Source organism: Pleurodeles waltl, chromosome 1_2, assembly GCF_031143425.1.
Source record: "Pleurodeles waltl isolate 20211129_DDA chromosome 1_2, aPleWal1.hap1.20221129, whole genome shotgun sequence".
NCBI classification, from domain to species: domain Eukaryota; kingdom Metazoa; phylum Chordata; class Amphibia; order Caudata; family Salamandridae; genus Pleurodeles; species Pleurodeles waltl.
Window position 1 is genome coordinate 97,037,525 of NC_090437.1, and position 15,263 is coordinate 97,052,787.

Consider the following 15,263-nt stretch of genomic DNA (forward strand, 5'->3'; position numbering starts at 1 on the left):
TCAAAATGACTGCCGCGGTCATTTGACCACGGTACAGTCTTTTGGCGGTCTCCGCCCGCCGCCCGCCAGGGTCGGAATGACCCCCTTAATGTGTATGTCCACTCTATGTGCTGTCATCGGCAAATGGCCTTTATGGATCTTTCAACAGCATTTGATTCAGTTAAAAGGTCCAAGTAGTGGTTGAGGCTGCTTGATACAGGTGTTGAGGTAACCCTGGTGAAGTTGTTGTTTAATCTGCACACAGATTCGGTTGCTAAAGTACACTTGAGTCCAAACGGTTAAATGTCTCTGGAACTTGGCCTTAAATACAGAGTGCATCAAGGCTCCATTTTAGCCCCCTTACTTTTTGTTTCGTATATTAATGAACTTTTCCCTCATTTGGCCTCCATTTCAGCAGACACCCCCAGATTTGCTGACAGCCAGGTACCCGCATTGTTATTTGCGGATGATATGGTCTTATAAACGGTCTTATTAGTCTGGACCCCAAATGCCCTGTGGGTATTGGTGACCTGTTTCGTCCAGTTTATGGGTAGCCTTGATCTGGCCACAAATTATGGTAAATCGCGAATCATTATTCAGGGCCAGCCCTTATGTAGTGTAAAAGATTTTAGTTACCTTGGTGTAATTTTTAACTAGCAAAGACCGGTTCCAGGGATGCATTGCGCTGTCCAGGTGATATGTCAGTTCTGATGAGTGGAAAAGCTACAATGCTGAGTTCTGTTGTCGTCATGGCTTCCACCAACGAGGCTGTGAAGGCCTTGCGTCATGGAAAAATGTTGTACAGTGATGATTCCGTAGGAGGTGCCTTGGGTCCAATCCATGCAGCAGCAGCAATGTGTTAGTTCTCCTCGAAGATGCGCTGCTCAGCCGAGGCAATGCGTGGGTTCTCTAGAGGATGCGTCCATTCCGCTGGAGAAAACACATTAAGCCCACTTCCAATGCTCCAGGCCTGGTGTGGCACCACTTGATAGGGCAGACTCTCAAAAGGCAGAGTCCAGGTGCAGAAGCAGGGTGGTTTGAAGTCTTTTATGCCCCGGAAACTTTAGAACAGGAGGTCATCCAGCTAGCCCTTTAGTCACTATGGGTTCAAGTTATACACATCCAGTTCTTCTTATCCTGGCAGGAGAAGGGCAGGCAGTAGGGCAGCATAGCAAGGAAGGAGTCCAGCAAAGCGGCAGTCCAGCAAAGTGGTAGCCCTTCAGCAGGGCAGAAGTCCTTCTTCCTGGCAGATCACTATGGGGATTGTGCAGCCCTTTATGTGGGGGCAGGGCACATCCTTTTCACAGGTGAGACTGTGCCCAGTACTTCCCTCCCATCTTTCCAGGGTGACCCATCAAGTCACAACTAAGCTCCTATTGTGTATGGCTGTCTAGAGGGAATACACGAAGCACAGTGGTCACACACCCCAGATAGGTGATCAGAGACAGACAGCAGACACCAAATGGCTAAAGTAAGAAAATGCCAACTTTCTAAATGTGGCATTTTCAGAATTGCAAAATAAAATGCAACTTCATCATAAGTTGTGTAGGAAAGTAGCCTCTTCAGGACCCCAGTAGTTATGGTCTCTACCTTAAATTATGCTTGTGGGTTACTGGTAATCCAGTATTTCACCCACAATTGGCATACTGGTGCCCCTATATAAGTCCCTAGTATATGGTACCTAGGTACCCAGGGCATTTGGGCTCCAGGAGATCCCTATGGGCGGTAGCATTTCTTTTGCCACCCATAGGGAGCCCATGCAAAGGCTTCTACAGGGCTGGCATTGCAGCCTGTGTAAAAACGTGCATTCACCCTTTCACTGCCATTTACACTGCACCAGGTCACTTATAAGTCACCACTATAGCAGGCCCTTCAGCCCTGAGGGCAGGGTGCAGAGTACCTGTGTGTGAGGACCTCAGGACCATTTTCCGGGACTTCGTGAGTGCGGGGGCGCCATTTTATTCGTATACTGGACATAGGTCACTAGCTATGGTCAGCTTCATATTGGTAACTCCGAACACAGGCATGTTTGGTATCAAACATGTTGGAACATGTTTAAGAATAAGACTTGCCATTGGCTGAGTAAAAACGGTGATTTCATTTGCAAGGATTTTGAGGATATTTTATTTGTCAGAAGAATTGATTGGGGCAGGCCTCGGGTAAAGGAGAGGAATGGGGATTGTGTGATTGTAAACTGCAGATACCCTGGCCTGGCCCAGAGGATCCTTTTGTCACAACGTCTGTCATTCCAGCTGAAGAGCAAGATTGGTGTGGTCCCTTTGGTTTTTTTTTTATAACTACACCCAGCTGAGTGGCGATACCTCAATTAGGGAATCTAACAGAAGCCAGGGTGGTTTGCATCCAACTAGTATGAGTAATGACCTCCCTACCTCCTCGGAGCTGGAGAGGGTAGATTGACGCCATGTGCAGAGAAACATAGACGGGGAGATAGAATCTCCTCTCTATGCCTTGATTACAGAAGGTGGGGATGGTCCAAATTTGAAGTGTTGCCTCATCTCATGGAATGTAGCAGGGTATGACTCTAAGCTCCTGGACAGTGATTGGTTAAACTTTGTGGCACATTATGATTTTATCTTACTGCAAGAGACCTGGTCAGATGGGTTGGCTGTGTGGGATGGTTTCCAAAGATTTACAGTCCCAGCCGTAAGGTCTCAAGGTGGTCATCCTAAAAGTGGTTTAGTCACCCTAATTCGATCCTCCAAAATAGCAAGAGCCTATCATATTATGTATAAACATCAGGGCTTACTTAATCACCTGGGTAGTCTTTTCTAACAAATTTAGGCCCTCATTCTGACCCTGGCGGTCGGCGGAGAGACGGCGGTCGGACCGCGAACAGACCGGCGGTATTAAAAATGGCATTCTGACCGCGGCGGTCCCCGCCGCGACCGACCGCTACTTCTCCACTCCGACCGCCACGGCGGTCATGACCGCGGGGCTGGAGTTTGCGCACTCCGGCCCGGCGGTCGTCCCAAGACCGCCAAGGGTATTATGACCCTGCCTACCGCCGCGGTTTCTTGCGGGCGGGAACCGCCGTGCGAACCATGGCGGTAAGCACTATCGGGGCCAGGGAATTCCTTCCCTGGCACTGATAGGGGTCTCCCCCACCCCCCACTACCCACCCAAGTCCTCCCCCCACACCCTCCACCCCCCTGCCACCTCCCAGAGGTGGTACGAACCCCCTCCCCACCCCCACCCCGACATGCACATACATGTACCCCGACATGCACACACCCCCAACATGCACATATACACACCCCCTACACACACATACACAACGGGGACACATACCCGCACACATACATGCCGACATGCGCACCTGCCGAACAGCACACATTACCCATAGACACAGCAGCACCCCCCGCCCGCATACACGCACTCACTCACCCCCTCTACACACTCACACGCACACCCCCATGCACGCCCACATCACACAACACCCCCCCACCCCCTCCCCTCACGGACGATCAACTTACCTTGTGCGTTGGTCCTCCGGGAGGCGACGGGAGCCATAGGGACGTGACCGCCAACAGAAGACCGCCAACAGAAGACCGCCACACAGAAATGTGGGTCGTAATTCTGTGGGCGGTGTTCTGCTGGCGTGGCGGTGGAGGTTGACCAGTCTCCACTTTCCCGCCGACCGCCAGTGTGGCTGCTGGCGGTTTTCCGGCGGAACGCTCCCAGCGGTCAGAATGCGCACAGCGGCACACCGCCGCGGTCGGCGGTCTTCACCGCGGCGGTAACTCAGCGGTCTTGCGAAAAGACCGCCAAGGTCAGAATGAGGGCCTTAATGTTGTACTGGTTAACTTCTATAATGCTGTTTGGGACTCTGGTTGCCAAATTGAAGTTCTTTTTTCTGTTTTGCAGAAAATAAATTATAGACTAGAGGGGCTTGGGCTGGCTTTCTGTGCTGTGGTGACAGGGGACTTTAATGCTAAAATTGGGAGCTATAATACTACGGAGAATCCGTTTGAACAGGAATACAGGATAAATTCAGCTGAGGGATCACATGATGTGAGGGGTGGGGCCTTGATAAAAGGCCTGCCTAAGGAGTTTGGGTCTTTTGAATTTCTGACATTTGGGAGTGGTGGGTACACAGCAGGCCCCCACTTTTGTAGGCAGGGGGGTTGGAACAACAATTGATTATATTTTTGTGTCCCCACCCATAAGGAACATGGTCAGGGGTGGTGAAGTGGTGGTGCAGTATTTTAGTGACCACAATCCTCCTAGGATTTCTTTTAATTTTCCTGAGACGATGCGGAAGATAGTGCTGGATGGGCCAGCCTTGGTGAGACCCAAAGATCAGGGCAGACGACTTGGCTGGAAGCAGGTTAACATTCAGCAAGTAACTGAGAGGGTAGTGGGTAAAAACTTAAATCTGTTCCTAAGTATTTTATTGTCTGACTCTTCCAGCCCAGGGAAAGTCATGTATGCTATATCCTAAGTAAATGGGGATATCAAAGAAGGTATGGCCGCGTTTGTCCAGCCTCGGTGTAAGCAACAGGGTGGCTGGTTTAGTAAGCCCTGTTATGAGGCTAAGAATTTCCTGAGGAAGGCACTAAAAGAACAACCGAGAGACAAAATTCTTATAAGAGACGCGAGGTGTGCCACTTTTTGTAGCGCTACGGCAGCTCTTCATGCAGTGTAGCTATGGTGTAAGGCAACGCAGCAACGTGTGCTACATTGCCTTACACTGCGTCAAGGATGCATGTCATGGCGTTGCAGTGGGTGCTCCCATGCAGCACCTATGGGTTTTGATGCATTCCCAGATTTACAAGAATCTGTAAACCTGGGAATGTGTCAAAGCTGTACACCTCCCCAGGGCAGGCACAATGAGGAGAAATATCCTTATTTACTCTTTCCATGTGTGCTGCGTTCTGCAGCACACATGGAAGAAGGACAATGCTTCTCTGGATTGTTTTTATATTGGAAGGTGTCCCTACCTGCACAAAAACAATCCTGTTGACAACGCAGACACCCTTGCACCATGGGGCAAGGGTGCCTGCGTTCGCTCTAGGCAGCAATTTGTGAGCCAGCACAGGGGTAAAGGATAGAAATGCACCATGTCTTTTAAATACAGTGCATTTTTGCCCTATCCTTGTGAGGCAGAGCACTTGCTGCACTGCCCTACGCCATGGTGCTTGTAAATATGCCCTTTCGTGTCTGAAGTTCAAACCAGCCTTGATTTGCAATAATGGGTCACCTTTCTAGCTTTCTAACTTACTAATGGGGACCAAATAAATTTTGGTGCCCGAACATATTTTCTGTCCCAGTCTGATCCTGTTCAGAAGTTATCCTCATTACCCTACCTTGACTGAGAAAAGTATAAACTTCCATATCAGAAAAAATACGATAATAATCCGCTTGCCTTTTAGTATTGTCAATACAACTACATGAACATACTAATTTTTGCCACCACCAAAGTCTGCTTATGAATTTTGGAGTTTTTGGCATGGTTTGTTAGGAAAGAATGATGCTCTGCTAGCTTTCAGTGGGGTATACCAGAGCACTAGAGACACATTTTTCTGATGTTCAAGGCAAACGTCCCTAATACAGAGACTCATAATTAGCACACATTCGTGAATAATACAGTCTGTACCTATACATTCACAAACAATATGCTAGTTATTCACATTTTACCTCTCTTATGGAGTAAGCCTTCTCTTTTTTTTTTTGTCCTCATACACCTCACAGGTTTGTCGCACCCTAATTCCGCAGGGTTCTTACTTCTGTATCCGAAACAAAAGTGGACACACCGCCCAAGGAGGGCCCCATATCACCTGCTCAGCCTTCCTGGGGTCCCCCCCTGTGGCTGGCATGGATGTAAGAGTTTTTTTTTTTAATCATTGGATGATATATCCCTGGAGAGGGGCCCATTTCAGGAGCGGAGCCCATAGCTTCCTTTTTTCAACCTCTGTTCATGGCCACCCACCTTCAGATCTAATTTGGCTATGTTCACAAGCATGTCCAGCCAGCTCCTGTGTAAGGGGGGGGGAGGGCGCCATCACCCACTTCAAGCAAATCTCCCTTCTGGCCAATAGAATAGGAAAATACAGCAGGCTCCTACTATTTCTCGACCACCCTACCGAATCATGCAGTTTGCCAAAAATAATAAGGGGTAGATTTACAATAAATTTCTTCCCTGTAATCTGCGACAGCGTTCCCACCACCTCAGACCAAAAAGAAGCAACTCCTGCGTATGCCATAAACATGTGAACATCAGTGGCGTTTGGAACTCCACATTTAACACAATTCACCACTTCCCCTTTCTTTATTTTCCTAAGTTTTGCTGGGGTGATATAAGCTCTGTGTATCACGTACAAACAGTTTTTCCTCAAAACACATTCTCATGGATTCTTGCCATCCTGACTGCGCTATTTCTTTTGTCATAGTGCCTTGCCATAACTGCTTCGGCAATTTAAAATTGCCATCGATCAACTCCAGAATCTCCCAATACCACTTTGCAACCTTGCTGCCGTTGGGGGAGCCATTAAAAAGATCTTCTGCTAGGGGATCTTCCCCCTGCCGGCTTCATCGAGTAGACTGTGCCCAGGCTGCCAATTGAATATATTTAAACCTGGACAGGGTACCTCCTGTTATATTTCTCAGTTCTTCCCAGGGGAGTAGAACCGCCACCTGTATAAGATCACCCCAGTATTCCAAACCGCCTTCCCTTATTGGTTTGGCCAAAGCATCTTTCAAACATACTGGAGTGCCTGGAGAGTCCGAGATCGGAGGTCACTGAATGTAATAGTCAATCTTGATGATGGATTTCACCTAGTGCCAACACATTGCTACATCCCTCAACATTTTTAATCTTATTATTTTAAAGAATTGTGGATCACTAAACTTAAAAAGAAAATGATTTGCCGCCACCTAGATAGTTTGTGTCATTGCCTTGAACTTAGCGCCCATAACTGTATCATCCAGGGAGGTAAATAACAACCTAAAATTCCTCAACAGAAAGGCCCAAGCATACAGCTGTAGGTCCGGCAGTGATAAACCTTCCTTCTCTCTCCTCCTCCGCAGCTTTTTCCACGCAATTCTGGGGCCCTTACATGCCCAAATAAATGAACTGATAGCCTGTTGGAGCTTATTGAGATATGCTATTCTGCTACAAATGAAGCCTTCTCTTTTGTCTTCATGTCAAGAAAATTCCTGGCAGCAGAAGCAGCACATAGAGTGTAGTCAGAGCCATCCACATGGAACATGCTAAAGTTACAGCCTATTTAGCTGGCCTTAGACCACAGCAGATGCCAAACATCTAGGGTACAACAAGCAACAAAATATGTGGAAGCACCAGACCTTATCAAATTCCTCCATTACATTACATATCAGTCTTCAAAACGTTTTGGTTTAAGCATCAAGATGTCTGATAAATATTGTAGACATGTTTAATACAAGGAGCATTCTTTATTCACACAAGGTGATAATCCACTGGTAATTAGGACGGGATATTAATCAGGTTTGTAAAGGAGGACCTATCAGCTAAACTCTAAATCTATCATGTTTGTGACGGAGTGCCTATCCACCAGCTCTAACTCAGGATAAATGAACTTGTAATAACGTCGACAGACTATCCGTCACTTCTGCGATGGAGTGCTCGTGTACCAAACTCTAAATCAGGCCCTCAGTTTGGCTGTCACAATTCTGTGTGTTCATTATATTCATGTCTCTCATCAGTATGGTATTGTTATAGGCAAAAGATAGGAAACTGGTAGTAATTTCTATTTTAGACCTGGGTGCCAAAATTACTTTTAATTGGCCCTGGCAGCTGATATATTCCATATGCATAAAAATATATATATATAATATATATATATATATTATATATATATGTGTGTGTGTGTGTGTATGTGGGTGTGTCTGTCAAAATGAGAACAAACCTATGATCATTCATTAACTATCCACATTATATTAAAGACTTGCTGCATTATGTTTTCCCTATATGGCAATAAAGTGAAAGTACTGTATTACCATTTCATGACATTCTCAATGGGTTGCTCTCTTCAAACATGCTATGGAAGTCTTACACTAAGGGCCTCTTAATGAGGCTGGCGGTTTTGAGACCGCCAGCCTTGTAGTGGTGGTTGGACCACTGCACTCCTGGTGGTCCCACCACCACATTATGACTCTGGTGGTTGGACTGCCATCGGACCACCGCCCTCCCCAGGAACACGGTTCCCGGTGGACTGATGGTGGTCAGACTTATGGTCCATCACAGTGCTGTAAACCTGGGAATGTGTCAAAGGTGCTGATCACGAGTCCCCTTTCCGCCGGCCTGTTCATGGTTTAACCGCCATAAAAAGGCTGGCAGATAGGAAGTGCTGAGGCCACAGGGTGGCCCCTACACTGCCTATGACCATGTTGTGGGCAGTGTCGGGCCCCACTGCCCAGCACCATCGGAATGCGCACTGTCTGCTTTGTAGAAATGCATGTTCCAAGGGTGCTGTTGTGCTACCTTATTGGCCTCGGCTTCCTTAAGGGAGCCTTGGCCAATACTGTAGCACTATTCCCTTTGGGCTGACTGGTGGGAACGTCGTAATACGATGATCCTGCTGGTCAGCCCGGTGGGAACATCGTAATACGACTGGGGGTGAGGCCACAGGATTGAAGGTGATCTCATCCCCGCAAGTTTGACGGTCGGTCCGTCCGACCGCCAAACTCGTAGTCAGGTCCTAAGTTAACTTAGTTGTTGCTTTAATTAATATTGATTTAAATATCACTACTTGAGTCTAAAGGAAGCAAAAGACAGAAAGGGAAGTTGCTTCCTGATTAAAATGTTCATCCCATCACTTCAACTGAGAGATTCCATATTATCTGATTATTTGGGTAATTTTCTAGCCCAGGAAAATTACTGTGAAATATAAACCTGGAGGAACTAAGGTTTGTAGAAAACGTGTCTTCCAGATCTCCTTGGAGCTTAAGAAAATACTATTAAGATTTTATATTAAAAAACAAGGGGCAAGTTAAGAATAGTGCTTCCACATTCTTGACAGTTCATAGTGCCGTTAATAAGAGAGAGTAAAAAGGCAAAATAGCCCAGAATTTGATAATAGCTGAAACAATGAAAGTCTGAGCTTGTTTTAGCAAAACTCAAACATTTAAATTAAAACTGGCACAAGTCTGCACTGTTCCCAATAACACCCTGGACGTGACCTAAGCAATGGGATTTCACTATGAGGTGGGCACTGGAAGGCTTAATGTACCTTGCAATATACATCACACCAGATCCACAGGAATTTAATAAGCACAGCCTAGGTGAATTTGAGAGGAATACAGAATAGATCTATAACAGTGGAGGAAGGTGTCCCTGCGGCTTATGGGAAGAGCAGCACTGTATAAGATGATCATGCGCCACAAGATTTTATACATGTTACTGCTACTTTTGGATGGAGGAACATCTAGGAACCCACTACAGACACTAATGAGAGGTCTATACAAAGGGGGATTGCATTACCCAATTTGTTATATTACTATTGATGTACTCAATTATTAATAATCAACGAGTAGGCTTTTGCCTCACACAACAAGAGTGAGCCCTGTGGGCAGATAGATGAGGAATGGCGAATAAAGAGTTTGTTAATTGTCTATGCTCAAAGTGAAGTAGGAATGATCTGCCTTTGCAGATGGTGACAGTGCTAGAGTTCTGGAATAAAGCTACGGAGAAATGGGATGGGGAGCTAAATGAACGTTAGGGATACCACTGCGGGAAGTACATCTGTTTGCCGAATGATGAACCTAGATCGGCGGAAGTAAGGAGATCTGTTGGGAACATCTCAGTTAGGGGATATTTGAGAAAGAGGTTGGCTGCTTTCCTTTGGAGAATTGCACAAAAGATATGACGACAGATGGCTAATTTATGAGTTATTGCCAGATGAGACATGACTTGAGATATGCAGATGTGCATATTGAGATGTAAAACTAAAACCGCTATAATACAGGTTGCTGGCTGCACTACTGGAAAAGCGTGCAATTTCTTTGATATATAAAACACTGATTGAAAACTGTCAAAAGTGGTGGGAGTCACTTAAGGCAGGGTGGTCTCAAGATCGAGGGCAATGTAAAGACTAGGACTGCACAGAAGCATGGAGAAACCAGAGGAAAGCAGCAAACACCAGGATTTTGGTTGGTTCAGCTAAATATTCTCTACAGGGCATATTTCACCTGAACCCGTTTGCACAGAATGGGAACTACAGATAACAAAAGAACCCTGAGGGGATTTGGGGAGTTAGAGTCATTGATCTAAAGATTGTGGAGCTGCCCAAGATTGCACACATTGTGGACCGAACTTGAGCAATGTATCATGGTGGTAGTGGGATGAAGAATAACTCTTACCCTACGTCTGGTGAGGTTGGGATCTGGGGGGAAATATTGATACCAAAATGTGTGTTGTTTCCATGTAATTTATCGTTGGTGGTGGCCAGCTGGGATATTGTAAAGGCATGGGGAGCTAATGCACCACCCCGTGTACCAAATTAGAAATACAACAAGAATAGATGTATGCTGACAGAACAATTAATTTACAAAAGGATAGGGTGACCATGAACGTTTGAAGAAGTATGGGCAAAGGGAGAGATTAGAAATAGGAAAATGATGCCCTTTACAGTATTTGGAAGGGGTAAAGGGTGAAAGTAACAGGGGAACTAACCAAGCAGGTGATATTGAAGTGACTTCAAGGGGTATGTGATAATGCTTTGTACTGAAAAATGTTTTGAAAATGATATGATAGAAAAGATTACATCTGTGTGTGGAGGGGCACAACTCTCAGCATTCAGCACTTAGCTTTCAACCAGAGGATCAATAGAGAATGAATTTGTGATACATTCTATTTGCCCGTAAGGAAAGGATGTAACATAATGTTCAAGGACTGGCACCTTTGTCACACTAACAAAAGTCTTATCTTCACTTGTCTTACTATGCACTTGCCACAAATAAACTGGTCCCAATTCATGATTCAGCAATGGAATTAATCTCAGCCACTTTTAATTACTCAGATCGCATCCCAATCCATCATTATTTTGCACATCATACAGCCTCAGTTTGGACCCAACCATATTCAAATCCGTCTTGACCTTGCTCTGATGGGAATAGTTCTCTCTGAACTGGAACACAAGCAACCCAGGATCAGTTTTGCCCTAGTTAGGGCTCACCAGTCAGGTGTATCCTGGTTCCAATGACACAGTGTGCACAGGACCCACGTCTGGGCATACCCTGCCCCCATAGGACAGTACTTTAAAGTATACACAAAAATGTTGGATGAAATGCTTGAATTAATCTCTGCCACTGGTAATTACTCAGGGCTTCATCCCAGTCCATTGTTATTTTGTACACTATGCCACCTCAGTTTGGACCCAGCCATATGCATATCAGTCTTGACCCTGTTCCAATAGGAATAGTCCAGCCCAAACTTATTTGTTGAGGTTAGTTTTAGGGGTGAAAGTGAATTACAATAAAATAATGCTTTATCTGTGGACTAATCATCTTGTTCATAACTGTAGTTACTATCACCAAGGCAGTACTGTGTAATATGTCTGCATGTTCTCAGCCTAGTATTAAGCACTCTGAAGTAAACAATTAATGTAACATATTCCTTCCACACTAGGGACCTAAAAACGAAAACTGCTCATCTGTTGACTGGCAGAATATATTCCCAGTGATAAACACCTCAGTTTATTTACTTTAGATATTTCGGAATGTATGGCCTTATCTCTGAAACAGTAAGTATATAAGTAGTGCATGAACCTTCACCCTGAAAATCATTTCCTCAAACAGTATGAAACTCAGGTTCTTTATGATTCTTTTGCGCTGTCTGCGGTTGGTGAAATATCCTTTCTTGTGAGTGGATAAAAAGCTGCTCTAGTCCCCTTACAATTTCAAGTTGCTCGAGCTGCGAAAAAGCACAATTTCATCTGAATGTCTGCCAGTTGACTGATGTAATGCATCGAGTCCAGCCGTCACTAAAGGTCCCCTGTGAATGCAGGCAACTAAATGACAGGCTGTGTTCTGTCTGCCTATGTTTAGTCCAGGTTTGCCCACAATTGAACCGTACTGCTGTTCTGAGTTTAAGGGAGTCCTCAGCCATGGTTTGTCACGTCTTAGCTGTTTCACAAAACATTTGCTGCTCACTCTATGGGGAACAGTGCCTGGGGATGAGAAAGCCCTCTGTCTGACACAAGCGCAACCAATATTACTAATATTACCAAAGCATGGTGTGCTAGAGTACTGTCCTTCACAGAGGGCACATTTCCCAATGAAGCAGCATTTTGAAATGGCAAATAAGTTTGCTCAGTCACGCAGCTTTTCTGCTAAACCTATGTAGCGCATGACGCGTGGAAATCAGGGCCCTGATTTACTAATACTTGGTACAATGCAACACAGCAATGCAACTTGCTGCAGTGCGCTACGACAAATGGAGAGAGCAGGAAAGCGCCATAATCACTAACATATGACGCATTTCTGCCAGCTCTCTGCAGAGGTGCGGTTTTGGCTTCCAGGTGCCAATGCAAGCACCCTTGTGCCATTGTGCATGGGTGCCTGCAATACAGCCTGGATTGTTTTTGTGCAATGGAGACACTGAGAGAGCATGGTTTGGCTGTTTTTTTTAGGAGCTGCAGGTGTTAGGATAGGAATTGAACTAATGAAAGGTCCTTTGTGCTCTAGAGATAAGATACATTTTGAGTTTGTTACGAGGTCATAGTGGAGAGCTTCTGAAGTCAAAGTGTTAATTAAAATGGATTGATAAACTCGTTTTTCAGTGTAGGTGTTTTTATAGTGATGTAAGCTTAAGCAAATGTTCAACCTAAAAGGTGTGATGTGTCTAGTGAAACTCAGATTTCTTTGTTCTTAGCTGAGAGTGGACCTTATTGAACTATTGCTAGACTTAGATTCTCTCTTTGGCTTTATTCCATTGCACCTCTCTCAACAGAATTTTTACTAATAAGATTCTGTTTGCTGATTCTTTTATTTAGAAATCTTTAATATTAAAATAGGTAAATTTATCTAAAATGGTTAGGCAGGAGAATGTTATTTTAGAATTTAAACATCAGTCTTTGTTTCTGATCTTCTGCATAATGGCTATTGAGATACTTGTTTTCCATATGCTAGTTAAGTTTAATATTGTACAATGCTTTAACTCTCTACTGTGTACATTTATACCATGATTTGTAGACTCATTTATGAAAGTTTGACTTTGAGTCTCTAATAAAACCTTTGAGACTTTGAGATGGTCTCTGAGACTTAGGCGGTCATTCTGACCCTGGCGGTCTTTGACCGCCAGGGCGGAGGACCGCAGGAGCACCGCCGACAGGCCGGCGGTGCTCCAATGGGGATTCCGACCACGGCGGTAAAGCCGCGGTCGGACCGGCACCACTGGCGGGCTCCCGCCAGTGTACCGCCGCCCCATTGAATCCTCCACGGCGGCGCAGCTTGCTGCACCGCCGCGGGGATTCCGACCCCCCCTACCGCCATCCAGATCCCGGCGGTCGGACCGCCGGGATCCGGATGGCGGTAGGGGGGGTCGCGGGGCCCCTGGGGGCCCCTGCAGTGCCCATGCCACTGGCATGGGCATTGCAGGGGCCCCCGTAAGAGGGCCCCTACATGTATTTCACTGTCTGCTGCGCAGACAGTGAAATACGCGACGGGTGCAACTGCACCCGTCGCACAGCTTCCACTCCGCCGGCTCGATTCCGAGCCGGCTTCATCGTGGAAGCCTCTTTCCCGCTGGGCTGGCGGGCGGTCTGAAGGCGACCGCCCGCCAGCCCAGCGGGAAAGTCAGAATTACTGCTGCGGTCTTTCGACCGCGGAACGGTAATCTGACGGCGGGACTTTGGCGGGCGGCCTCCGCCGCCCGCCAAGGTCAGAATGAGGGCCTTAGTGTGTGGCTCACTGAGTTACACTGTAATTAAATATGAATAACTTGATCCAGGTTCTATCCATCCTTCAGAACTGAGAAGAAAAGATTCATCAGACTGCAGAACTATTGATAGGGCCCATTGCTCCTTCAACACTTGCTTGCACAAGAACAATACCCAGAAGCATTTTCCTCTTTCTACGTGTGCTGCATGCTGCAGAATGCAGCACACTTAGAAAGAGAAAATTAACATATTTCTCCCGTTACACCTCACCTGGGAAAGCAAAGCATTTTGACACATTCCCAGGTTTACTGATCATAGTAAATCTGAGAATGTGCCAAAAATCCTAGGTGGATGGCTGGAAACACCCATGTTCCACCCACCGAATGCTTTTGCCATACAGATTAATGCAAGGCAGTGACTTGCACTGCCTTGTGTTACAACAGATTTACTAAACCACACAGAACCACTCAAATTGGTTCTGCATGTCATAGTAAATCTTCCTTATGGGCTTCAGTTGCCTTACGTCGCGTTGCATGAAGCAAGTGTAACTCAAGCCCTTGAAAAATTTGGACCCAGATGTCTGTGAATATTTATTATATATGCATCACACAAGTGTTTTGTTTGATTTAAATCTTTGTGTTGCTCACACTTCAAATTACAAAAAACAATGTGCCTCATTTCAACTTTACTTGCAGCTCCTGCGTTTTTGAAATAATATGTGTTAGGCACCATTTGACATGCAGCCTTTTTCTTTCATGCTTCCTGTCCCCCAGCATAAATATTACTTGGTTCATATTACAAAATTTCATCACTTTGCAGTCAAGGAAAGGAAAAGTAAACAACAATGCCCATGGTAAATAAGTAGCAGTTTGGCAGAATAGACTGCATGAAACTTGACCTCTGTCGTTGAAGTCACAGAAAATGCGCCAAGATAAAAACAAAATGTAAAGACCTCTTCATTGCTAATCCCGAACCCCTTATATACCTCCATAAAAAAATCGTTATCCAGAGATTTTTATTTTTTATTTGTGTTTTTGGATCATTAGAGAAGTAATTAAGCTTGGGTAGACATTGCTGGCCTGGGCTGACTTTTTTTTCTGGATAACATTTTTAAAAATGACGATTGTGTTGCAGTGATGATGTAATATTTCAGGAACCATGAGACCTATAGACTTAATTTTGGTGTCAAAACATAACTTTTGGGTGTCAAGTACTCTTTTAGAGACAGAAAATAAGTCCCCCAAAGCAACCCTTCAACAATTTTCCAAAATGGTGGCTAAAATAGAGGAAGAAGAGACATAAATTGAAATGAAACAAATAATAATGGTTTTTAATCCTTGTATGTATACACCAAACAATGTTTATGATCCGAATATGAAAAAAATAATGTTTATCATTCCTGTTTTAGAC

At 45.3% G+C, this 15,263-nt stretch overlaps 1 protein-coding gene across 1 annotated transcript in view; it reads left to right on the forward strand.

The window, feature by feature from the left end:
* The window catches only part of LOC138297135 (neuronal acetylcholine receptor subunit alpha-7-like), a 2,137,462-nt gene that overhangs the window by 1,645,168 nt on the left and 477,031 nt on the right, over positions 1 to 15,263 (forward strand). The window lies entirely within an intron of this gene.